At 41.1% G+C, this 26,523-nt stretch overlaps 1 protein-coding gene across 1 annotated transcript in view; it reads right to left on the bottom strand.

Annotated features, from left to right (window-relative positions):
- agap3 (ArfGAP with GTPase domain, ankyrin repeat and PH domain 3) overlaps positions 1 to 26,523 on the bottom strand; it is a 112,418-nt gene that overhangs the window by 75,813 nt on the left and 10,082 nt on the right. The window lies entirely within an intron of this gene.

Below are 26,523 nucleotides of genomic sequence, written 5' to 3'. Positions count from 1 at the left end.
ACATGGTTACAATTCCACGTTTATTTAATTTATCACATCATAATGAAGTTTCATAACACCCAGGTATTCCCTGGCAGATTATGACACGGTGGCAATTAACTGCAGGCAAAACAACAGACATACAAAATATATCACTTCATCTATAAGGAAGAAACATGTGAATAAATTCTCACAGTAAACAAGTGTCAGCAGTCAACGGGGAGTTTTTCTGGAACACTGCTGTTTTCATGGGTGTAACTACTCAGCTCTCTGTGGCAAAATTAGCACTAGCTGTGGCTTCCCCCCCCCCCTCCAAAAAAAACAAAACAAACAAAACAAAAAACTTACAAACAGGTCGGCATATCAAGAAACATCTGAAGAATATTTTGATAAAGAAACATACAAAGGAATGCTTGTTACAGCTGAAAACTGAAATAAGGTGTTTCTCCCCAAATTCATGTACAGCAGTATTTGATTCCAAACGCCACTGTGAGTATCAGTCGTAGACAGAATGGAAACAAACAGTTTGGATGCGATAAAAGCCAATCTGTGGATCTGTGCATGCAGGAACTCATGATCCAGTGCAGTGCACACAAAAACACACACAGTGAAAATATGCAAACAAGTGCTTTTGAAATCCCCCACACCCAGGTGATTACACAGCACAAGTAATTACGCAATGACCTGCCAATTTTCAAGAAGACATAAATTCACCAGACCCCTTTCGCCCTCCCCTCTCTGCATCGACGCTGAATTAATGTCTGCAAATGAATAAGTCAGGAGAATCATACGCAGACACACAGGGGCTACAGACAGCCGGGAAAGTTTATGATAATTATGCTTGCAGTAGTGGTATTGAGCGTGGGTGTAGAGCTTTTTAAAATTCAGCTGCACTAGCGACGAGCATACGTCACCATTGCTCTACTGCAGAGAAAATGATAGGTTCGAGGACGTCTGTGGGAGGCTGTGAAAAAATTCCAGACGCTTCTGTCTCTAAAATTCAGGTTTTGAGAAAGAGCTTGTGCATTTGTATAGTGCGTGTTAGAGAAAGACAGGGACGGACAATGCAAGAAAATTAATGGGGGAGAGGCGGAGATGGAGTGTGTATTTGTTGTGTAACCTGAGCTGTACAAGTAGCTTGAAGTGCCCTGATTAAAATGTAAGACATCCAAGATGCTCACTAATTTTCTTATTTCTCTTTGACAGAAAATAATACTAAACATAAAGTACAGAGGATCAGTGTGTGTGTGTGTGTGTGTGTGTTTACCTGCAAGTGTAATGCACATGCATGGGTGGATGAATAGGCGGGAGACTTGACTTTTTGACTTTTCCTTCATGCAACCATCACAACCACCCTGCCAGCCAATACATTACTATGATGCGTCAAAGAAATTCAAAGGCGCATTAAACTGTGGGTGAGGTTTGCAGACTTGCCCGGAGCGAATGGAGCAGCTGAACACAGAAAAGGTCAGTCGGAATTTCAATAACTGGGAATGGGCAGGGAAACACGTAGGCAACAGGATGGTTTGTAGAAGATGACAAAATGACCATGGAGAGAATGTAGGAGGAAGCTGCAGAGAGATGCACAGTTTTTACAGGCAGGCTTGTGTGGGATGGTGGCTCCCAGTCCTCCTCCTCCTCTACACATTAGTGTGCAAACCCCCGCTTGCTTCTGGTGTCATCTTATAAAACTTGCCTTCAAACTCACTTTTATGCAATAGCTTCGATGTGGTTTTGCATTCTGTAATCGTTATTGTAAGGTAGGAGTAGTAGTAGTAATATCGGTGTTATTTTGGGGTATTATTACATAAAGACACCGTCCTGCTTCAGGGAAGAGGAATGATTAATTCCAGTGGATCAATCTAGCTGGAATGATGATCACCAACAGCTATAATTTGTTGACATTTCTGTGAAGCATCAAAATACTGTTAATTATCAGTCAGAGGTAGGACACAGTTGCCAAGAAGCAATTTAAACAGAAATAAATCCATTTAATTAGACTTTGGTATCCTTCAGGAGAAGAGTCTTCAACAATTAGTAGTCGGAAGACGACATACTTTGCTAACTTCAGAGATTTGTAGCCTTCAAGCAATCACAGGACCTGGATGAACCTCCAAGTTCCTTTGTTTAACAGAAACACAGTTTGTCATGCACCATCTGGCCTTCAGCTGCAGTCTGGTATCTCATCACCATCCTGTTGTAACAACCCTGCCGTTGTTAAAATAATTGGAACAGCCAATCACAGCATCAGTCGACCACAAATGGATGTCATCTTGAGATGACACCGTGAAGCAATCTCAACCACTAAGCTAACTTTAGTTCCGATTTTTATACAATCTTTTCGACTCTTCTTGAGATGCTAGTAATAACATTGGCCATTACAAATCAATTCTCATGGTGGTTTTTTTGTGTGCAAAAACCACAAGCATGCCGCGCTTCTCTCTGCTGCATCTCTATAGAAGATAAATCTACGGTGTATTGTTTTGATTCTGTTCAGTCTTCTCCTTTTCACTCCTTTCAAGGTTTTTCTTTCCGTGCTGCTCCAAAAAGAGGGCCAAGAATAGCGCCACATTTGGGCACACGCTCCCATGTAATTTCCCACGCCTTTTGTCTCCATTTCTGCCGCCCATGCATGCTGAGACAATAAACTGGGAGCTTTTCTACGAAGCTGACAACACCATTTTTACAAAGTAGTGGAGAGGAATATCATCATTCCTACGACTGCCCATCAGTCAGCGCTAATAACATGAAAACCTGTAGAGCAGCTGTTGCCTGATCTAACGGGAGTATTTATTTGTTTCTGCCAAGCTGATACAGGTCATGAACCCCAGGTTTACAAACTAAAAAGCACTGTGTGAAGGGATTTAGTGTCCCTGCTGTGGGCTTACTGCAAAGAGTTATGCAATGAGTTTTCAACAGATAATGGCTCCAGGACCGTGACGCACCATAGATTCTGTATTCAATGTGGGATTAATTGTTGGTATGTTAATTTAACTAGCATATCTGTGGCTGATGAGAATTTTCAAATCTTCTGCCTGTGAAAAATCTCTGGGAGGCTCAGTTCCACAGTTGACTGACAATTAATCCACGCTTCAGCAGGTTATGTCAAATGCTGCTCAACAGGATGAGCACCTTTTAACATGGTTGCTAACATGCATCAGAGACATGTAAATAAGCTAAACAAACTGATATATTTCTCAAAAAAACCTTCACTTATACGATCTTAAGAACAAAAACTCCACACGGGCAGATAAAGATTCCCCCCTGCAGCTTGCACAGGCCTGACATCCCTACAAGCCTTCAAAAGTGTGGCTTTAGCGTGAAATTGAATAACCTGAAAATCATTTATAGTAAACGTAGTGCACTTCTATCATAAATGACAGGCCATCAGTATTCTGGATGATAACATGTCCTCAGTCAGACAGCCAGACACCGAATGCTTAGTTCCAGCTCAGTCGCCATCTGCAGTGGCTGAATGGCAGAGACGTCGAGGCTGGAGAGGCCGGCGCAAACATCTGTATCCTAATTAGTAAAGTTTTGTGACAGCTCCATTTGTCAAACTCCATATGGAGCTGTTACATTGCACGCTAATCGTGACATTTTTAGGTGCCCTTAACATAATGACACATCATCCTGTCCCTGCCAGGTGCATTGGAGGCGGAAGCATTTCATCATCGTCTTTGCTTCAGTCCACGTACGATGTGGGCATGAGCAGCAGGTCAAGATGGACTGATTAAACCGGACATGGAGACACGGAGTAACAACACACAACTAGGATCTTTGGCTTTCGAGAGACGAGGCCTGCTGGAGGGCATTTTTTTAAACCGAGTCTGAAAACGGCAGCAGAAAAGAGGACTAACTGGGAAAAACAAGCACAAAAAAAAGCTTAACATGCACACAATGGTAATACACGAGCTCATCGTTGTCACTTTTTTCCTTTTCGTCAACTTTAAATTCAAATGTGAGGAGATCAAAACTGCTGATCAGAAGAGCCGATTCTCCGCAGGGCACCGCAGCGTGCTGAACACACAGTTTCTGTGCCTCCATCTGATAGTTTACTGCAGAGTCTTTGTCAGGTTTTGACACTAACTCCATGGAACAAAATCATGTACAAAAAAATGAAAAGAACTATTAAGGCTATCAGATCCTCCCTCAAAAAAAATTAAACAAAATAAAGACACTTTTTAAATCACTCAAAATCAGCAAAACAAAAAGTACAGAAGATCTGAATAGAGCCATTTTGTTACTTTAATAAAACACGAGGAGCAAAAAGCTAGTATGAGATATCATGATGGGAAGAGACAAGTGTTGGGTATTCAACCTGAAGCGAAAATATTAAATGTACTTGGAATTTATATTAATTGATATCCATCTCACTTTTTCTTTAAGGGAGCAACCACAAAAGATCAACTCAGCTTTTCAGATTTACATTGAATTCTTTGAAATGCTGACCAGCCATCTTTATAAGTCGAGAGGGACTTCTCCCATCTGGAAGTGTCAGTATCTACTCAGTTTAATAGAGGCACATACACTATCTGCTGCACCAAAGAGATTCATTAAAAAAACAACTTCTGCAGCTCTGGAGAATGTCCAAGCAGGCAGCTGCCATACAAAAAGTTCAGTTAAGACCTTAAAGCAGGCATCAATGGGAACGATGTGGTCGTCATCTCTCCAATTTCTGCGAATCACACAGCCAAAAGGCCACTGATGCTTGGCTTTGGCTGCGCTAATTTCAATAACCGAGCACTTTGCAGAGCATTTTGGCACCTTTCCACCTGAAACAAATTATTGGAAGCAACAAAAATTGCATCTAAATTGCAATAAATGGGCATTTAATGATTACGAGTGAAATATGCAGCACTTGAGATGCTGATGTGCCCCTGTTTATATATTTCATTTACCAGAGGCCTCTCAAACGCATTTAATGAAAAGTGCCTTGTATGCAGAGCATGTACGGTGTACATTATTATTCAACATTAGGGCCTCGCTTAGATTTGAAGTGTCATAACCTCCTACACCTCTGATCCATGGTAACTTTTCAGCAATTGATTTTTTTTTTTCCCCTGCCACAGAGGTTTAATGTGTTTGAATATGATGCGCACACACAAACACACAAACACGCTCGTCACGCACCTCGTATCCTCCCTTGTGTGCTCCAAAGTAAAATAAGCAGCCTAATGAGTGGAGAATGTAGGTTTGGGCAACTGGAAAAGAATCCTTAGCAGCAGAAATGACACAACTATGCGATCTCCTTTTGGTTCTCCTCCTCCTTCTCTTCTTCCTCTTCCTCCTCTCTCTCCTCTCTCATCTCTCCTTTTGCGTCTCTTCACCCTTAACTCATTCCTATCCGCCCACAACCCTCCACCCTCCCCGTGCTTGCTGAGCACTGCATCAGCAGCATCCCCTGGAGAAGGGAGACCTGTTCTTTAACTAGACCATTACGAATACCTTCCACTTTAAAAACCGCCCAGCTTCATCTGCACCCACACCTTCTGGGGAGATGCGATTCTTTAATATGATTCTGCTGTTATGTAATCCTGCGTGATAAATAACTGCAGACACTCCAAGATTAATGAAATTCAGGGGAAGCCCCCCCACACTGCCCTATCTACAGTACTCGGAGTAGATGACGGCTCTGCTATTTTTACTCAGGCATCTCCATAGGTACTATTGTTTCTGGAGGTCACATGGCTGCCCACCCCTTTGGAAAAGCACACTGCTGCAGTGCACTATTTCTGGGCTCCTGGCAGGAAGAGACAGGTGAGGGCTCGTGGAGGGAAAAAACCTGCTGAAAGGTGTTATAGCGCTCCAGTTTCAGGGCTGACGCTGGAAAGATATTGCATGGTGGAAAAAAATAACCGGGATCCCGAGCCTCCCTCCCACTTTTACCTCCAGTGAGGAGGCGGTGGTATAAACAGTTGGAAGTCAAGGTCAGTGTTTGGGGATCAGAAGGTAAAGGCGCGTGTAGCTTGCTGTTATTTCTGACTGACAGGCCCTTTGTCTGTATTGAGTCTGAACTGGCTGCCTGGCTGCTGCTGCTGCATGCCAATGAGATCAGCACAGCCGCAGTGTCAGTTTTGTGCCTCATATTAGTGACAGCTGCAGGACGGACGGCATTAATTCGACCTCAGGCTCCCTTTACTACAACCCAAGCCTCATTGGTGTAGTGAAACTCAGGGCTGGTAACATTAAAAGAGCCGATAAAGAAGTTTATGAATGAGAATACCAAAACCAAGTTAGTCGTCAGAAACAGTCAAAAATGGAGTGTTCGTTAAACAAGAATGATATCCAGTGTCTCCGTCATATTCTGTCTGAATGTCACCCAACACAAAAATAATCTTAAATCTTATCTTTTAGGGGACTTGTTTTCAATCATTTTGGCTTGTGGCGTCTTAAAAAGAAGCCATGTTTACATCTGAACCCTTGTTGTGACCAGCTGCTGTCGAATAGCTGTGACCAGTTCAACAAGAGGTTTTATTTCCCCCCCACTTTGTTAATCATCTCTCAGGCCCTCAGATTCTTCCTACAACTGCTTGTTGTCCTCCAGACCAACAGGTTGTGAACTACCGTTTGAGGCCAACAATCTTGTGTGACGAAACTTAAATGCATCAGTTCAATTTAGGGCTGCACACTTCTGGATAAAATGAGTCACCATTTTCTTCCTTAGAATTGAGATCACGACTCTCGCTCAGGATTTTTTTCCCCCCCCAATATAAATGTTTAATGATGGTACTTGATGAAACTGGCATATTAACTTTGGACAACAGGGAAAAAAGAACGTTCTTGTTTCTAGTTTAAATGCAGCGGCTTCATGAATCTGACACTGAACATAAAAACAATCAACTTCAGTCTCTTATCTTCTCTTATGAAACAAAACCTTTGAACAAATATTTCTCTGTGCGTTTCCTTTTCACTGGTGTCTCTCACTGGGTTTATTTTCCATTCTGACAGTTTGTGCTGCTCTGCATCACGAGGTGTAACGTCAGATTGTTGAGGGGAAAAAGCAGGAGTGTTTGTTTTGATGCTGTTCATCCAGATGCATCCAGAATGAAAATGCAGCAGAATAGTTGGGATTTAGAAATGAGAATGCATAGATGTCATGTTTTTAACATGATTGATCATGCAGCCATAGTTAAGTTGTATCAAATGTATTAATGGACAAGCCTTTAGCGTATGCATAAAAGTAAAAAAATCTGTGACAAAATAAAGAGAACTTCAGAGAGAAGAACAAAGATTGTTTCTTTCTCCCTTTGAGGCTAATCCCTGTGAAAAGCGCAGACAAACTAAAAAGCATGCAGTCTTGGAATTTGGGACATTTCGGGAAATGATGTAAGAGGAAAGAAAACATAATCAAAATTGAATGTGCTTCACTGAAATTATTTTAAGCGGCAGCAAAAAAAAAAAAAAAAAAGGTTCTTCCCAAGGAGTGTGTAACAAACAAGTTGACATCCTTTGATGTTCTTCCTTTGTGTTGGTATGCAGTCAGAAGCACTGCAGACTAACTAATAGACTGCACCATTAAACAGCATCAAACAGATGTTTAAAGTCCCTAAAAGCTAATAAAACTGCAAACGTTCGAATTGAAAATGAGCTGAAACAGCATATTTTCATATGAATTATTGCAAGTAAAGGAGAACAATACATTTCTATTAGATAATGTCTGACTGCAGCATATGTCATGATCACCCAACCCCCCCTCCCCGCCATGAACATCTACATGCATGGTGACAGGTGACGTCACTGCTTCAATCTCACTCTGACGTCCAGTGATTATCTCACCTACCGTGTGCAGGAAGACAGAGCCTAGCGAAGATACATTCAAAATGAATGATTACTTTCAGAGAGAATAAAACAGATTGTATTATAATGCTTACACAAGTGATGATCTTGTGGGTTCAAACTGGCAGATATGAATACACTCGTGAATCAGTCATGCACAGTCCACTGCAGTTTCAAAAGTTATTTTGTTCAAAGAATGCATGAGCATTTAACTTGGAAAGACATAAAACTATATTGTGCTGATGAACTTGGCAGGATAAGCAATGACACGGAAAATATTTAAACAAGAGATTGTATGTGGTGTCAATCTCTGTGGTAATTTCCTGCTACTCAAATGGCAAATTATCATCCTGTGTAAACTGTCTAAGGAGGTAAATACATGTTTGCGAGTGAGATACTTGACAGATAAGCAGCTGCTCTTGGGATTCAGTGTGATTTGTGCTGTGGCTTTCACTTTCTCAGTGCTAAGTAGACCCGCTTTGAAAGCACACAGCGAAAAACTCATGACACGTGCATATTCGGTACGAAACAAACACCATGGAGAATGCATAATTCAAAGTGAGGTCGTACTGGCCTCCTGCAGGGCCCTAAACTCTGCTGCCTATTTTGAAGTCTATTCTAATAATAAAAAAGATGAAGGCAAACAGCTGGTAATGATCCTTTTTGCATGTAAATAACTGCTGTGGTCCTGTTGGTGTCTCCTTATCTCCGAATGGTCCAACAATGACTCACTTTGCAATAGATCTAAGGCCGAGAGAAACTAGCCATCCACCAAGATATTCATAAGGCTGGACTTACTCACTCAAAAGTCATGTCACCAGGTGCCTTTATGCCTTGTTCGCATCAGACAGTAAGAAATTCCAACGTATTTTATGCCTTATAAACAGAGGAAACCATCACACATTTCAAAGCTGTTGTGAAATCATCAGAGGAGCAACGAGAACGTTTCGGCTTTGTTACCATGTACTGTTGTTTTAATTGATTTCTTCACTCTGCTGGTGCCAGTGTGCTTTCCAATTTCTCATTGAGCATCTGTGTCATCAAACGCAGAGTAGCTGGAGGCAAAGTCACACCACAGTCATTTAAAGCAAAGACTCCTGTCCAAAACTTTCCATAAAGTGGGACTGAAATAACACCACCGCGGAGGAGGATTTAGGATTTCAGTGTGAGAAAAAGGACAACTCCAATTAAGCATACAGGTCACTGTCTCCGCTCACTCAACCAAAGCCACGCAGTAAATGAGAAATACAGGCAGTCAAGTATCAAAAACAGAATTACTCTGACATGCTGGCCATTATTTTCAGCTACTCCAGATAGACTGTGAGATCCGGAGATAATAACCAAAACACAACAACGTCTGTGCACTGCCCCTGTAGAAGGGACAGCTGCGAGAGTAAACAAATGGCTAATCTGACTTTAGCCAACAACTGAGCGCTGCCTTGACACAATAAACAGAAAAGATTAATCTAAATCCCAACATAAGCTCTGCCCACGTACAGGCGACAACACAGCAGACACCCTCTCTTTCTGCGTCCTCTGGCACTTCCAGGTAACACCGTTTGTTTCAGTGCGTCTCCTCAGTTTCATGCAGTGTACCTGCTTGTTTCCTCCGTCAGCTGAATCTATAAAGAGTTTCTCATCAGAAGGTCAAAAAACTCTCTCTCCTGGTGTGTGTGGTGGCAGAGTCTCACCACAGGGGGTCACTGTTGCTGTATAAAAATGCTAAATTAATGCAGACACAGTCATAAAAAAACATTGGTAGGTCTAGGCCCCTTTTACTACCTGCACTCACAGAGAAGGCAGAAAATGTCAAAGATAAACTCTGACAGATAATACATAAATATTTTCAGGGTAACTAACCAAAGGCACTTCCTGCTCATTTTGTCTGCATCTTGTTAAAAGTTTGAAAAGATATTTCAGATGTTTTCCAAATCACGTTTAAAATGTATGTGCAAATATTTTAACAACAAATACGTGGATTGAATATGTTACACAAGAGTCCACACAAGAGTACAAACCTGCCAGCCTGTGCTCACTGTGGACAATCCACCACCAGTGTGCACTGAGAGGTTGGAAGACGGATATTACATAAGAAGCTCATCAGTGGGGTAGTGGCCCACGCACTCCGCATTCTCAGTGGAATCTCTCGCTGTTGATCGGCCTCTCACTCAAAGTAAGAACAAAATGGCTGAGGTGACTGCCTGAGGGGAGAAACTGCAGCGGGGAGGGTAGCGATTTATGTGAATAATTAGCTATTAAAGAGAAGCTACTCAATGCAAATGAACTGGGTGGCTGTATGATTGAGGGGAAATGGCAGCCGACGTCCCCGTAAGCTCAACATATTTACACACAAGATCAAAAGGTACGCGGAGGGAATGCTAATGAGGCTCTTACTGCAAAACAAACATTATTCATGCACTGCAATAATAAGTGTACCTTTGGAAATTGCTGCTGTTTTCATCTTAATCCACTACCTGTCTTCTAGCTATGGGTTTCTTTTTCCTGAACAGACGGCAGAGTGCAGTCAGCAGAGTCTTTACTGGGGTTCGAGTACATACTAATGTGAAAACCACAAGATCCTTGACCTTTAATAGGAGGCTATGTGTTTTCTGTAAAGTGGTTTTCATAGGATTCAGAGCGCTTAGCACTTCTTGGTGTGCGTCAGAGTGATAAAGTGTGAACCGAAGCGTCGGAAAGACAATTTTGCTTCATTACAAGCATAGTGGTAAAACCTTTCAAACCTAAGTATTAATGATTATTTTCAAAACTGAATGATCATTTTGCAGGCAGCAGTGCAGCAAATTTGCTGGTTGAACCTTCTCCAGTGTGGAGAGTCACATTTTTCCTTGTTGATCCGGACAGTCATCTAAAACTATTAACAACATTGAACAATTCATTAATTAATTGTTTTTTTAAAGCTGTAATTTCAAGTCAAACATGATGATACAATGCTTTTCTTTGTCATATCTGAATGTTTTGGGATTTTATTCTATAACAGCAATTTTAATACTAGAATTCATAAGGTTTTTTTTCGTTCCAATATTCTGTCATTTTATAGACAAATTGATTAATAATTATTAAAAAGTAATTCGCAAAGGTATTGATTCTGAAGATACCAATGATTTGAAGGCCAGCAGTTGACTATTATTTTTTTTACAATTCATTGGACATAATAGTTTTATTTTGTAGGGCACTTCCACCTCTCAGAACACAACCAACAAGTCTGATGTCAACAGCCGCGCAGCAAATGACCGTCTGATCACTGCATCCACAAAAGACTGTAATCTAAAAATCAAGAGGTTGAAAAAGGGTTCTCTGCCTGTGATGTTTTCACAAACAGCTGTCAGCTTCCAGCTGCGGCGTGGTACAAAGACAACGGTGTGTGGACCTCCAACATGTCACGTTGTTGTGATCCCCCCTCGTTTCCCAGCAGATGGACGAGGGTCAACACCGCTGTCAGATCATCAGCGTTAAGCCCCCATGCGGCGTGTGCTGTGTGCCAGTCGCCTGCCTCCGCTCTCACCGGCCCACAAACCCCTGTTGACTCCACGCCCACTTACCCATCCATCGCACAGGCAACCAGTTGCCTAGGCAACCTCAAAGCCCTCGCGCCTGTTTAAGTGTGAAGACGAATTCTGTTTTACATTTTACTTGCACAACAGTTCATTTTTCATTCATCCATTCATTCATGGTTTTATTTCCACATCTGCCTGTCTCTTTCTGTAAGCAGACCTGGTGCTCAAAGTTTAACCCTCCAGATGCCAAATAAAAGTAATCTGACCTGGAAGCGTTGGGAAACAGACACTCAGAAACTGCTCTGTATCAGTCTTGAGATTAAATGAACTATAAACATTGCCAGTCTTCACAAAGTAGGCCATGAGCAGTGAAAAAATTGATAGAGATCATCTGCAAATAGCTCAGACGGATGAGTATAATTTAGATTCTAATTACTATGTGCTGTTTCCATCAAAGCAATTCATACGTGTAAAACTGAAGCTGAAGTGAAACAAAGACAAAGTCATGATTAAATCAATTATCAAACAACAACAACAACAACAACTAAGGAAGGGAAATCTGCTCTTTGCATAAGTGCAGTTACATAACAAGAGCAGGATAACTTATTTGTTAAGTAATGGAAATAAAAAGACTAAAACCAAGAATCTATTGTAGACAGTAAAGCTTTTACATAAACTTACACATTTGATAAGTGAGCTTCGGTGGCTAGCATCATTCAAAGTTCAACTATTTTATATTAAAGAGCATTCAGACTGCTGAAATCTATGAATCACATTAAAACAGTGTTAAATATTAAGTAGTATTCTGTATTTCATGGAACCATTCACACATTAATCCACTCTGCAGTGATGTTTGCACAGTCACCCATCACCCAACTAGCCGCGGCAGCCTTGACTCCACACCCAGATGGGTGAAACATTTCTATCTGTTGTTTGGTTTTGTGGCAGATTAAAAAACAAAAGGCAAGTAACGTTCAGTTCAGCCCAGCTGCAGTTGCACTCATCAATGCCATTGCGCCTGTCAAAGGGGGCGTGACACACAGGCAAACTCACTATGAAGCACATGCACACAGCCACAAACATGCATCCACAAAGACACACACACACACACACACACACACACACACACACACACACACACACACACACACACACACACACACACACAGCTGGAGGCTGATGCTGTGCTCATCAGTGTCACTGCTGCTGAGCTCCTTGCTGCACAAATCACAGCAGGAGTGCAGACGATGGAAGAAAAAGGGGATGCTTACATAAAGAAGCACATAGAAACAAAGGCTTTATGGGATACAAACATCCCCTGGCATGAACGCAGATAAAACATACAGCGTGACGGAGAAAACTCATCAACACCGACAAACTAGAAATTAGCACACAAAAACAGCATTAATGAGAGACTTCTAATTAAAAAGTCTCACAAGCAACCTTTTCTGGTGAGACACCACAAAATGGTGGTGCAGCTTCTGTACGAGCTCAAAAACTGCACATCTACAGCCCTAAAGACAAACAAGCCCCATTATCAACACTGTCTCACTGTTTCCATTGGTGTTGTATTTTCTTTATTCCTCATTTCTAGTCTACATTCAACAGAGCACTGCTGTCATGCTCTGTACAGCCGCCCACGTTCACCCTTGCAGAGAGCGAGAGAAAGGAAAGAGAGGGAGGTAGAGGAGAAAACCTTGCTTTCACAGTGAGAGTCCAATGATACATTATGGGAGGACAAACCATATTGCTCCATGCTGTTTTTCTTACAAACGACTACACGACTAAACAATACGTGCACATATTGTACAAATCGAAGGTGGCACGCCAGGCCTTGATTACTGTAGTCTCGGTCGAGCGGCTGAATAAAGCCAAAAGGAAATTTGTCTTGAACTCTAAATTTGTACACCAATAGGTTATGTTTATGTTCTATATATAATAACAACATTTTTACCCTTCCTAAACGTAAGCAATTTTCTTGTTAATTGAATTAAATGGAGAAAAAAAACCTCCCTTTTGTTTGAAAGCCAATTCAAAAGACTCAGGTACTGTTTATCCCTCAGGTCAGAACAACATTGATTTATATGGGGGAAAAGAACAACAACATGCTTCCATGTTTTTCCACCAAATTAATCGTGCCTTTAAAAAAAAAAGAAAAAAAGAGGACTGCTTTTTTTTTGTCTAGAAATGATTCAAATTCATGGATGCTGCAGCATAATTATGAAAACGGTTTCTGTAACACAGCTTTCATAATAAAGGAGCATAAAATGGAAAATATAGTACAATCGTGTTACATAAGACCAATCCTTTTCCATCCTAAAATCTGTAGGATCTTAAAATGGTACAACAGCCGATGAGAAGAGCACAGCACAGAACGGCAGCTACTACTGCTACCACTGAGGACACTAAGGTCATGTCCTCTGGAGTTTTTCTGTAAGCAGCTTCAGAGAAGCTTTAGCAATTACCAGATTGTACATGGAGAGTATTTATGTGTTGATTATAACTTTTTAAACAGAAATATCTTAACTTTTGATGACTTTTTGCCAACAAAAAATAAAAAACAATAATGGGCTTTGCTATTCTGACTCGAGTTACGTATTGCTGGCAGTGTGTGAAGAGCTTTCAACCACTGACTAGATCGTTATCTTGAGAAATAAAGTTTACAGGAAAAACAAAATTATATTGAAAAAAATCCAAGCAATTGAGAAGAATTTAGGGCTCTTTTTGGTGGCACTCAAGACCTCAGTATTACTACAATCCTGGCTACAGGCTGTACTGTACAGGCTGCTTACAACAAAATTATAGCATTCTGGGTGAATTGGGAATCATGTGGGACTTGACTGATCTGTGTTATCATTTGAAGATACCTTATGACCGTGACCCATATTACCACAGGGGGGGGGGAATCCATCAGAGGCCGTTCCATCAGTGAGGATGAGCTCCTCTCATGGCTCATATTCAAGGCCGCTCATTTGTGAACACACACAAATATTGGCACTGTCTCCCACAAACACACCATTATAACTTCCTGTCCTCGTCTCCTCTCCCTGCAGACCGCTGAGCTGACAGGATATGAAAGGTGAAAGCAAAGCAGTGGCCACCACGGTTATTACCAGCTTGTTCGGACGGGTGGTTATGAAGGAAAGGAGGGGACGAGGAGATAATCAGACGTTTTGGCACCAGCAGTCCGCTGAGTGAACTAAAATGATTTCTCCATGAAGCCTTAATTCCATCTGGCTTACTAACCACGCAGAGACAAAATGCTCCTTATTGTAGCTTGCTGTAAGTATAAAACCCGGGTAACGAGTTGGGGAGAGGGGATTACTCCACTCTCCATTTCAGCTCACATCACCAATTAGCCACCCTGTAATGAATCAAATAACAAGAGGGTCAAGTTGACAGCATCTGATGCTGTCTCCGCTACCCACAGCAAGAGAAGCATTAATTATAGAAAATACAGCAAGCACTATAAACACATGCACAAATGCTCAGTAGATCTTTGGACTACATTTTTTTGCAGCCAGGTAGCACTCTATTTGTAGAAAGACATTCTCTGCAGTTCGGTGCTCTCCAGGGGAACAGAGTTCAGAAGGAGACGAGGCACCTGTGCTTCAAATTTGAACTCAACTGCTTTGAATTTAGCAGCAAAGGAGGGTGGGCGGAAAGACTAAAAGAGGCAAAGATTACACATTGCTGCATTGATCTGGGGTGCAGCTTGATCGCACTACACCCCTAAAGTGACGCTTCTCTGCAGCAAGTGACTAATCCACGATCAGGGGTTTTGTTCTTCTGAGCATGGTTTGGATGCCAGATGAGCTAGATGTTGTCTTGTTGAGAGGCAGGGCAGCCTACGTCAGCAGTGCAGGCTCAGGTCCAATACCACAGAGCAAGGACGCAGGACAGACAAGCGTGAACTGCAAAAAAGGCCTTTTCCCTCCAGGATTTTCATCTCGAGCCTGGCAGCGCTCCGAGCCCGTGAGTCTAATTCTGCCACCGGGCCAGTCCCTGGCATCCTCTCCAGATGGTGGTAAACAGGGGGGTGAACAGGGAGATTAGGAAGAGAGTGATGACTGGTTCCTGACTACACATCCTGTGGCTGAGTCCCATTCTCCTCTTCCTCCGCCCGCCATGGCCGGATATTCCCCTGTCTGTGTGTTTGATGTTAGGCTGTATATTTGTAATATGACGTGATGCTATGGTAGTGCTGTAAATTTAGCGCAGTACAAACACTTAGAGAGGCCACATGAAGGTATTACTGAAAAATAATAATAATAATAATAATAATAATAATAATATATGGCAAATAGTAAAGTTTAAAAACAGACCGAAAACTTGCAATTAAAACAAGATTCTATTCAAGCAAGAGGTTAAATACACTAGCTAGTAGCATCCAAATAATTTGTTTTTGTTTGTAACATAAAAGCTGATACCAGATTTAACTTAAGCTTCCTTAATTATTGCAAACAGCAGTGAAAACTTTTAGTAAATCCGTGCTGGTGAAAATGAGAAAAAAACAAAGTTGATGTGAAGCAGTGATGTACATTATGTGGCAGAATGAATGAGAGACAGCAAAAGAAAGATCGAGAGAGAGAGAGAGAGAGAGAGAGAGAGAGAGAGAGAGAGAGAGAGAGAGAGAGAGAGAGAGAACACGTCATAGCAAATTTCACACTCCAAGACTGGCGAAGTGAATCATCTGGCCTAAAAATGCTAAATTCCAAAGAGTGGAAAGAGTTGTGTCAGCTTCTAAGTTTTGAAAGATTTTCAATAGATGCTCGCACCAAAATCCTGCGATGCGAAGCTGACAGAATGCTAGAAAACAGTAGGAAACAAACAATCTGAGACTTGCTCCTTTGTTTGGAAAAGTTGATGAGACAAGGAAAAGGGGCAACTCCTGCAAAAAAGAAAAAAAAATGTGTGTCTACAAATTATGGTCTCAAAGTGCACGGCAGTAAAGAAATGTGAGCAGAACCGGTGACGTGACAAAGGAAAAGAACATTTTCATCCAAATTGCTATCATTAGTTACATACTCAGAGGGGACAGAACAGCAATGATTCATCAAAACTGGTCGTTTTTCAGAATCTCACGCAGTCATTTCCATCTCCTCCAGGTTCCATAAAGCGAATAGAGAACGAGGAGGAAGAAGAGATGAAGAGCACTTCGAACAACTCAGACAAAAGTTGCTGCGCTGTTTTGACTGTGTCGGTTGATTTATGACTCTCCTGTTTAACACTGCAGACCTTACATAACCCCATTCAAACTGGAAAAGCCATGAACCATAACAAGGCGGCAATGAGCGATTCCTCTGGCACCTGTGCCCATGCCACATGCCCTTGATTTTATAGTTAATATAGAAACAGGACTGGAAAGGCTCAGATGCTGTTGTTGAGATCAGGTCCTTAAACCAATTATTACACAAACACTGACTGATGTTACAAAAAAAAAAAATCACCTAAAAGCATACTTGAAGTAATTTTCTCCTTTGATCTGGCACAGCAGCAGTATGGTATGTATTTTAGTAAATGAGGTTAATTTTCACAAATACTGTTTGAAGAGCTAAAACTAAACTATAAATGCCATGTGATTACAGGCAGTGTGGACAGAGACTAGTTTCATCCAAAGCTGAAAAGCAAAATGCTTGGTCACCTCAAAAGACTCAAAAACTGAAGAAGAATCAGATTTATAGATAGATGTTGACCTATGATGTTGTTACTGATAATGTATTATTTCTGAGGTGAGCATAGAAACATATTATCATAACTGTAGCATATTGACAGCTTAAAACCTGAAAGTGTGCATCCCCGGAGGTATGGCCCAGTCATGGTTACCTGCATTTTCCACTGAAGACGTGTCTGTCACGTCGCGTGTGCGACGCGACTTTGTTCCGTCCTTTGCGCGGCTTCATATTCCACCGGCAGCGTGTCAGACGCAAAGCGTTTTTATCTACCTTCCTCATTTGGTCATGTTTCCTTGATTTCTGTGCTTCTATCGTGGGTAAACGCTGTTAAACGGTTTCTTTTTCTTCCATTTTGTGGTTATTGTTGTCATTTCCTACTTTGTGCTGCAGCCTACAGACAAAGTTAATACAGCCTGCTGTGTTTTAGTCATTAAAAACATGAATCCTCCTATTTATTGTGTAACTACTTCACATACTGTGTCTGTAGCAGAAGGAGAATTCATTTATTGTCCAAATTGAAACGGAGGAGGTAGACGGTGAGACGACCGGGAGTTTGCACATGGGTGTTTTTATTTTGAAAATTCTCCCGGAGTTTTATTTAGATTTCTCGTCAAACTTCCTGCCCGGCCGATCTTCTCTACTCGAATTGCCGCGGTCTCCGAGCGGTTTCTGATAGAAATAGACTGAGCCTTGGGACGTTGGTGAGACGGTGGGATATGAAGCATTGACTTTAATGACGGCGAGCCGCATCGGACACGGAACGCGTCGGACACGGAACCAGTGGAAAATAGCCTTTAGGGTTTGAATTGCACTCAAATTTGCCATTCACAGAAAATGAGTGAAGCAAATAAATTTGAAACCACCCCCTGATCTTCCGAGGCAGCACTCTTGCGAGTAAAGATTAAAACTGACCATAATATGCTATAACGCAATCTATCATCAGAATAAGGCACCTGTGATAACAAAATGCAAGCAGTGAGTGGAGTGATAAAAATGATCTCAAGGCTGCAGCCACTCTCTGTCCTACTGGGCCACCTGTCTGCTTACGGAACAGCACAAAAGTATGCATTTTTACTCTAATGCAAACATGGAGCATTTACTGTAACTGCTTCACAATAAAAGCTGGTTTGTCGTCATGAGGGTGGTTTATCATAAACGGGCATACTAAATTTTTTTGGGGTGCTGCTGGATTTGTTCATTTCGGAGTACATGGAGTTCTTGGGGAAAAAGCTAGACCATGGCACAGCACAGTGGTCCGATACATGACTGGCTATAGCTGGGGGCTGACTAGCTCCAGCCATTATTTGGTGGCTGCTTGTTTTGATGTTTTTTTTCTCTATCTCCTTAGGGTGAATTGAACAAGAATAGACTCTAATATTAATAATGATATCATGATCATTGATTGCTTGATTATTGGCCTATACTGGATTGATACATACAGTATAAGACCTATAGAAGAAATGAATGGGACGCGGGACTTCACATAGTCTGACAGCCTTTTAATCCTCGTAAAAGTCCTGAAAGTTATTTGATTGTTTTTGCACACAACCTTTTGGATGTTTGTTTGTGTGGCCACCGATTGCCAAGTCTGCACTGTCCATGTCAATATGTTGACAGCAAGTAATTAAGAGAAGTAAACAGACAGTCCTAATCATTCTGGGTGCCAACTGGAGCTTCAAACAGCTCCAAACCACAGACTCCCACCACAGACACAATTTAAAACTCAAGAGTTAAAGCTAAAGGGTCATGGTTGTTTGATTTTGACTGGCCAACTGCCAGAGCACAAGTTAAATAATAGATCCTCCAACAAATTCTCTGATGAAAAATTAAAACAGTTGTGATGGTTATTGTTAACATGTAGTTGTTCTGCTTGTTTATCTAAATTGAATCGCTTGTATGAATATAAAAATAGGACTTTTACAAACATTACACTTAATTATATATATATAATTTATCTTACATCCAATTAATATAATGTGATAATATGGATATTTAAACACTTGACATAACTGCAGATAAAAAACCCATAGTTAGCTAAATGTATGCAAGGAAATATGTACGTTCTTATTCTTGATTTCTTTACCCTTTCAAAAATGAAACTGCTTCAATAATCAAAGGTTATTGCTATATTTCATACCAAATAGACCATAATTTATTCAAGTGTGAGTCAACTACTATGACTACTGGACTGACAGTACACAAAGCCACCTGTGATTACATCCATTTCAACTGCATTCTCAGTGCAGCAGACACGCGAGCAAAGTAGAGAAACACTGACGAACTCTGCTATCAACCAAGCTGTTATCGAGTTCATATTCATTGGCTTAACATATGTTATCATTAAGGTCATTAGAAAAGAAAAATGCATATCTAAGTTTGACTATAGCCTTTTGTTTTGTACAGTAGCTCCTGTGTTAAGTCGACTGTGGCGTGGGGTGTTTTTATTTTTACTCCTACATTTATGTTGTTATTTTTTCTCTAAAAGATAACAGCATCGCTGTTAGAAAACACATTTTATGGTGTCATTCCTGTCACTCGCCCCACGCCAGGCTGCAACCACAATCGCTCACAGTATGGTGTCCAAACCGTATGGAAATTCTGCATACAGAAAGATGAGCATCTTCCACTGCAGCAAGGCCAAAATGTACACAATAATTACATGGCTGGCTTAGCAAGAGAAGTGGTGCAGACGGATTGGATAAATTGCTATGTGTGATGAGTCGCAGGGAAGTAGGCCAGCTGAAAGGATGGCATCCCCATCTGGGATCATCTCTTGAGGTTATCACCATGAGCAATCCCCAGGCTCCAGAGGAATCTACAAGATCCAGAAACCGTTGTGTTCCCAAGACCTCTTAATACATAATCAGTACTGCCCTGCTTATAACCAGCCCCAGGCTATATGCTCCCTTCCTTTCACGCAGCATATGTCAGAAATAAAAACACTGAAAATCTATCCTGTACAGAGACCAAAGGGTAATGTGTACCCCTTGTTTGTACCCCATCTTTCATCAGATTAGAATGCCAAATCAGCCAAGTCAACGTATTAGGAGGCTTATGGGTAGATGAACTGGCTGCACCTTCAGAAAAAACGTTTTAGTAAAGTAAAGTAAAACTCTTTGGGCATTTGAGCTCTTTGAAACCAGATTATGTTTGTACTTATTGTTCTGAGTCCTGTGACCGGCATGTTACCCGCCGTCATCCACAATTCCCAGATGGTCACAAAGCACAGTGTTACTGGTACTGATGCACCCAATTCAACAGCTGGCTTTTTAAACTATGAAGGGAAGTCAGGGCTTTGCTTGCGTCAAGATCCATAGAAGGTGAAACTCAGAGGAAGCTCTACGTGGCGGGATAGCTGACCCTCCAATTATGTATGAATTCATTAAGGGTTTTCATGAAGAAAAAAAACCCATTATAACAGAACAATATGCTCTTGAGTCTGTGTCAGTGTTTGTGGCGCTTACCTGCAGAGGTGAATGATGTTGGGAGTCCACCACGATGGGCCAAACGCAGCGAGGACACGAGGGAGAGGAAGCAAAGACAAATCAGTGAGACACTCAATTGATGTTAAGTAAAGAAATCAGTTCCGACCTCAGTGGATTACTCAACATTTTCCATTGTGTATCATTTATATCCATTTGCCTATATGTAAATCTGATAGCACATGGCCTGTGAGCCATGTTTACACATCTACAGTGTAAACATTGATGTCAAAACACTTTACATAAACTCCAGAACCTGAGGAAAGGGTTGATACTCTGCCATAGTGGAGTTACCTCTTGAGAGCATGCTGTCAACAAAAATCAGTTTTCTTGTCATTCTTTATTCTCATCCGTTCTTTTTATTCTCAACAACATGATCAAAAGTTTGACAGCTTTCACTTTAAACTCTCCAACAACCACCCGAGTTTTGTTTCATTGGTGTAACAATCAGTGGGCAACTCTGACGGTTTACTTTGTTGACAGTTTGTTGGTACTTGCTTGTGACACTCACGCAGGCTGTCTAAGGTAACTGAATAAAGATGCAGAGTAATGTATCTGAAAATAATACATGAATAATTCATGAAATCATGACAAACAGACACCATATGTCAGGATATAATTTATCCAGTACAAGTCCCTATATGGTTGACATTTTCAAGACAAGATAAAATAAGCCAAAAATGGCACATTTAAGCTTAGTTGTTGTTGTTTTTTACCTTTTCTTAAAAGACAAAGTAGGTTATCGTGTCAGATTTTAAGAGCAGCATGAAATGAAAATCCAACAGACATGTGAGAATAATCTTTTGAAAAAGGTTGATATCCAATGACATTTCTGTTCAGTGACATCCAATCAAAGCAGTCACACACATTGTAACAGCTCCTTACCGAGTAAAAATAATATTTAATTGTTCAATCTCCAGTCCTTAGCTTAGTTTATTCTGCCTCTAAGCCACCTATCTCCCCTCTGCTCCATTTGGCCTGATAGAAATCGAGTGGACGGACAGAAGAAAATTGATCTCATGGAAACGCCCACTAAACAGACATTATGTCAAAACCCTTTTTGTCACTGCCCTGTATTTACAGTCATTTTCTGTCCATCCAGAGCCATCTAGGTCTGGCAGACTAAATATTAAACTCTGAACTAGTTCAAGGCAACCTTTATCTAAACAATTTCACCAGGAGCTCAGCATCACATGCAGAAAGTGCTTCCCTCCTGTAGGAATTTTCTATAATATGATTGATACTGAGTAAAATACAAAATCTTTCAAACATGTTTATCTAAATCTGAACACAGAACATTTAAACTTTCTTATGATTTATATTACAAAAGTCTTTATTTAAACAAGGGGTCCAAGAGAAATGTTGGTTGGGCTAGTTGTTTTTTTCTCCAGAAGGACACAAGAGGACAGACTATCCAGGATGTACAAGTAAGGCTCCAAAGGAACAACCAAACAAACTAAACTGCTCCCATCTTGAGGAAAAATAAATGTGCAATGGGTTGTCTTGTTTCCACTCTATGTCCAATAACTCACGGTCATCCAAAACCCCTCCATGTTTGGTTTTGCAGTAGCTATCCCTGTCCTTGAGTCAGTACAGACTAAGGTGTTGCATTGCTCAGCACGGGTCATATGCAGCAACAAGAATTTTCAATGAGTCATCAGCATGCTAGTTAATTCAGACAGTGCATCATATAATAGCTACTTCTGTTTAGTAACATTTATTCACATAGCTGAGCTCCACCCAAACCAGCTTCATAAGCTTCTTTTATGTGAACAATGACAACTTGATACTCAACACGCACATATTTAATTGGTAGCTCAGGAGCTACTGGTTGGAGACCCCTGCCTTAAATACAACTAAATGGATATAGAAGCTGATAAATAACTGATTGTTTATGGCTGACTGCAAGATTCAAAATTTATTGTGCAATTGCATTGCTGAAAACAAACCTATGTAAATGTTTTAGGGAACAAATACTGCTGTATCCACTACTCTAACCAAATATACCAGACTAGTAACAGAGGCTCAGACAACCTGAGGTCGACCTGCCTTCAGGGCACTCTATCTGATGAGATTTTATTCCCCCTTTGTCAGAAATTAGGATCTCTATTCTTGGAGGCGCTGCAAACAAAGGAGTCTGAGGCAATAGCCACTGCTATACCAGAGCAATTATCTGCACTGAGGGTTGAGATATATTGGGACCATGAAGAAAAAAAAGAAAAAGGAGGTGGCTATAATCCAAGAAAATTGATTGATTCTTCCAGGCAAGTACTGTGAAGAGGCTTCCTAGACAGTCGACCAACCCCTACGACCCCAATTCCTGACCTTTCTTCACAATATGACACTACTCCAATACCTCGTCACCACTCCTCAACAAACCGAAGCTTAAATCCATCTCCTCAGGCTATTGCACTCAGCAGACACCCATCTAGGTTGGGGGGCAAAGTCCTGTGTGTGGGGAAATTCACACATCCAGAAAATACCAAATGCACACCACAAACACACACTCTCACCCAGAGCTACTCCAGCCACCTACTTGTGTTACATAACACGCCACTGCCTACCCATCCACCAGCAGATCTGCACTACACTCAGCCGCCAACGGGAAGACATCACCACAGCTCACGTGCTGTAGAACCATTACAGTTGACTTTTCAGACATGAGGAGAGGTGCTGATGCTAAATAACCCGTGAATGTGTGACTGTGTACACTGAGATTTTAGTCAAATGGACTTTTCCCAAACGTGACATCTGACAATCCACAAGGGAGAGTTTGGCCAAAGGATTTGTTTTCAAAGTGGACCACAAAGCATGCTCAAGCTCTCACTCGCCAGCACACTAAAGGTGGGGTCCTATTTACTAAAAGCCCTATTGGCATGAGGAGACCACAGGAAGAGTTGTTTTATTGTGTAAACAGACAAAATGTAGCTTTGAATTAGTCTGGGCTACGATTAGCTGCCAATTTTCTTTTAGGCCAAACCTAGTTTTCTTGCCAGATTCTGACACAACAAAACCCTTTTTGAGCTGGAGAAGATCTTTTTAAGCCAAATATGTGAAAAGCCACGGTTTAGTAGTGAAAATGTCTTCAAAGAGGCCCCACACAAACATTAGCAATGCAAGATATCTTCTGCTTAAAACATTTTTTTTCATGCAAGTACTTGAGACTGGACAAATAACACAGAGCTCAGTAGGTCAATGCTGCTCAGAAACTAATTTGGTTAGGAAATGAATGTTTTGCAAATGTCTTACAAAATGAATACAAATGCCCGACAATGTTTTAATACAGCAGCAGGGTGCATCTCTAGACACCAGTTGGTCCAATTTCACAACAGAATGGGCCCAAGAGCCCAGCGGGCCGTTAGATATACTGTGTGGCAACACAAGTGTCATAATTCCTGCTTTTTAACTGTACAGTATTTTATTTGAGGCCAGCAGTTGGTTCCAGAACGCAACACAAAAATGGAGGGAGAGCTCATCTTGTGAGAACAGCGTCAGGCTGCTGAACGGTGCACTTTTCACGCCAGGCTCCTCAATGAGGAAAATCTCATCATCCAAACCGAAGCTGTTGAGAAGCAGCACTGACACAACCCTGAGCAAGACACTGAACGGCTTATTTCAAATGGGCACTGCAGAGAGTCTCTCCACACAGAGGGCGTTACAGTCACTCAGTTTACAGCACTGTCTCGTATCACAAATGCTGCATTTCTTCTTTCTTTTTTTTTTTCGGCAAATACTGCGGCATTCTCGTAACCTTTTTCTTCCAAATCTCCATAGTAACATCGCTCCAAACTGGCAGGCGATTAAGAATATGATTGTTGTGAATGACTTCTTTAGAATTTAGTCACTATTGCCATCTGATGTTTGGTGTTGGCCTCTTGTGTCCTGGCATTTCATGGCCTATCATTTGGCTGAACCCTAACATAAATGTGCCATCTTTTAACCAGTGACTCCAGTTTGTTAACAAAGGCTAAACGGCCCAACACTCTTTTTCATGATTTATGCCTATGAATACCAAATACTGCTGCATTGAAGTCATTAAGCTCCTCACGTACCGAGAGATATTAACCATTTTGCCTCTGGAAAAGTTTGAAGGCTTAGCGTGCAGTGATGACCCTAAAACCACACAGGTGTAATGCAATAGGGTTGAGAGTTTTGTTCACCACAAGTCATTACTTACTTACAAAGAGAAAAAAAATCAAGTATTATCTCTTTGATAATGCAGTTATCAGTTTGAATAAATAAACCACAGCAGCATCTAGTTAATTCAACACTAACAGTGGGATTCATTGGAGCCCAGCTGCTTTATTGGTTGGCCGATTATATGAATTGATATAGGCCCATCCATCACAGACACATATCAGAGGATATGTTGTGCGATATGAGCACTTATTTTTTTTTTTTTTTTTTTTTTTTTTTTTTTTTTTACAGAAAATAATGTAGAAAAAGATTTTTGGGGTATTTTAGAAATTGTTCAACATGTGTTATTTTTAGATTGATAGTTAATTATGAATTATTATGTTCACACTGTAAAATATCATACTTCCATTGCATATCTTTGTCACAAGTGCTTGATAACCACATTTCAGTCTATACAACAATATAATTTTTTTTTATTTCCTAATGTTGGTATCGGACCCAAAAATCCGGTATTGGTTGAGATCTGATTTATACCTACATGTTGAAAAAAGCTTTGGTTAAAAAAAAACACACACAAAGAAAACAAATAGATTCTGACATGAAAAGAGTGAACAACATTAAGCCAACAGGAAGTAAATGGCTGCTGTTTGGAGGGGACGTCTCATGCTAACAAAGGCCATTCTGAAAACCCTTTAAGATGTTGAGCCCAAAATGGAAACCGTGATTGTGCTCCTGTAGTACATGCAGTTCACATACTGCACCACATGACTTGAGTCCTGGGTCATGGCCAGAGGGATTCAGCAGTGGAACAACTTTAGCTAACTCCAGCTGGGGAAAGCAGGAAATAGGGGTATAAACAATAAATGGGGGGGTCACATTACACTTCCTCTCCATTTATTCCCACAGAATGAAAAAATATATATCTTCACAACAAAATGCTCCTCAGAGTTTATTCGTGATTCACAAAACAAGTTACCAAAATATCACTGCTGATCCAGTGTTAAGCCCAGTAACAGATGCTCCAGCACACATTCAAACTGTTTTAAAAATACTTTCCACTGCAGCGCTTTTTCTAATTGTGGGAAAATAAATAGTCAGTCATACATGTAACAATCAACCGCAAAATAAGCTGGAAAACAAGCTCCTGGCATGTTGCCTGTCCATGCTCTTTGAAGACAGTGAACGCAAGGCCAGAGGACATGTCGAAACACCATCAAAACAATGACGTCTGCACAAGGAATGTAGGACCTGGGTGATAACGCTCAGCTGGCACATGTTAAACAAGCTGCACTGACAAGACGACTACCTCAAACAAGTATTGCTGACAACGCTTTCTCAGTTCAATGAAAATAAACTGAGAAGACGTGACATATATGCAGTAAGGCTAGTCTATTTACAGCCAAGTGAGAGCAAATGTGACAACTGCATGCACATCTTGCCTTGACTACAAATACACCACACGTCAACATTTAGCACTAAAGCAAGGGTTTAGCATGATAGAAGTGAGTTTATCCTCACAAAAACTGGTTTACTGTTATTGTCTGTTTTTGAAAAAAAAAATGTATGGGAGGATTTGCAGTCATTCAGGCTGAAATGGTTGTAATAGTCCAAGATAAGGAACAACGCAGCTCCTCAACTCTTTGCTCGACAGGATCCAACCTCATGTGGAAGCGAACAAACTGTCCTTGAAGATTGACTTGCGGAGAAAAACTGTGACATGTCCCTCAGGTATTTAGGGAATTACATTGAATTTCCACAGCCCCACCACCTTTAAATAGACTGCGTGTTCTCAATTACATGGCTCTCCAAGAGAAGGAGTAACTAACTTCTAACACAAAAGCTTTAACTTGTATGTTGTCATACGCTGTAGCATCATGGCCTCACACAGTGTAGGCCACACTTTCTAGGTCTGGCATTTTCCTATAGTGAAGAACATGTTCTCCCTGGGGGCCAGAA

This window comes from Embiotoca jacksoni, unplaced genomic scaffold (genome assembly GCF_022577435.1).
Source record: "Embiotoca jacksoni isolate LCO1_2020_lvr unplaced genomic scaffold, fEmbJac1.0.p SCAF_22, whole genome shotgun sequence".
Lineage (NCBI taxonomy): Eukaryota > Metazoa > Chordata > Actinopteri > Embiotocidae > Embiotoca > Embiotoca jacksoni.
The sequence above is the reverse complement of the archived record's forward strand: the minus strand, read 5'-3'. Positions and strand labels throughout refer to the sequence as shown.